This window comes from Globicephala melas, chromosome X (genome assembly GCF_963455315.2).
Source record: "Globicephala melas chromosome X, mGloMel1.2, whole genome shotgun sequence".
In the NCBI taxonomy this organism is placed as follows: Eukaryota; Metazoa; Chordata; class Mammalia; order Artiodactyla; family Delphinidae; genus Globicephala; species Globicephala melas.
The window spans coordinates 82,302,631-82,303,533 of record NC_083335.1 but is presented as its reverse complement, the minus strand read 5'-3'; the positions used below and the strand labels follow the sequence as shown (position 1 = coordinate 82,303,533).

Genomic DNA, 903 nt, shown 5'->3' with positions numbered 1-903 from the left:
GAGGTGGGTCCTAGGGGATGTCTGTGGATCCCGTCCCTTGGTGGGAGGGACGGTGGCACCGGCTCACGGCCCTCCACCCCACCCCTTCTCCTGAGGATCCCCACTGGCATTTAACCGGGGCCACACAGTGTAAGAAATCATGAAACTGTATGGACCGGAGCCCCTGGAAACTCTTGGCCTCCACACTCAGCTGGCATCTCTGCGCCTCCCAGTGCCTGACCCAGCCACACCCGTCTGCCTTTTAGGGGGAGGCGGCCCCCGCCTGTCCCGGAGGGCCTGACCACCGGCCACTCAGAGCCACACCTGCCCAGGAAAAGGAGAAGACGTCCGACTGATTTTGCAACTTTAATGCAATACTGATACCCAAAACACGACAGCACGACAAAAAGCACACAGGAAAGCAGGAAGGGCAGAGAGCGCGTCATCTGGCATGCCATCTTCCATGGACGGGGAGTAGCTGCCTAGAGTGCTCTGTCGGGGGGCGGGGGGCAGAGGAGGCACTCTGGCTCGGCAGGGGGCTGCTGCAGCTCCTCAGCGCTGCCTGGAACCGGGAGACACAAAGGCCAGAACACAAGGGTCAATACAGGTGAACCGTCAGGGATAGGAAGAACAAACTGAGCGTCCCGTCAGGCTCTCTTCGTTCCCCCATGACACCCCAGGCCTTCCCCTGACTCCTCCCAGTCCCTCCACACCCCATCCTTCAGAGTCTCATCTAATGACCTCCAATCTTACTGAATCCAGGAGAAGAAGCTGGCACTGGTTCTGGCGGCGTTTCTGGTCCGGATGGTGGAGCTGGTGCTGGGGCCATCGAGCATGCTGGTGCTGGCCGCACCATTGGTGCCACTGCTGACGCCAGCCCTCCAGGTGCCTCTCCTGTTGGCACGGTTGCTATTCAGAATGTAC

General features: G+C 60.4%; 1 long non-coding RNA gene across 1 annotated transcript; it reads right to left on the bottom strand.

Moving 5' to 3' along the window:
* Positions 1-332: 332 nt before the first annotated feature.
* Positions 333-897, bottom strand: LOC132594574 (uncharacterized). The gene is made up of 2 exons (XR_009560780.1): positions 721-897; positions 333-541 (listed from the first exon to the last, which is right to left on the bottom strand). It is a non-coding gene; the product is annotated as an uncharacterized lncRNA (long non-coding RNA).
* Between the last annotated feature and the right edge of the window lie 6 nt (positions 898-903).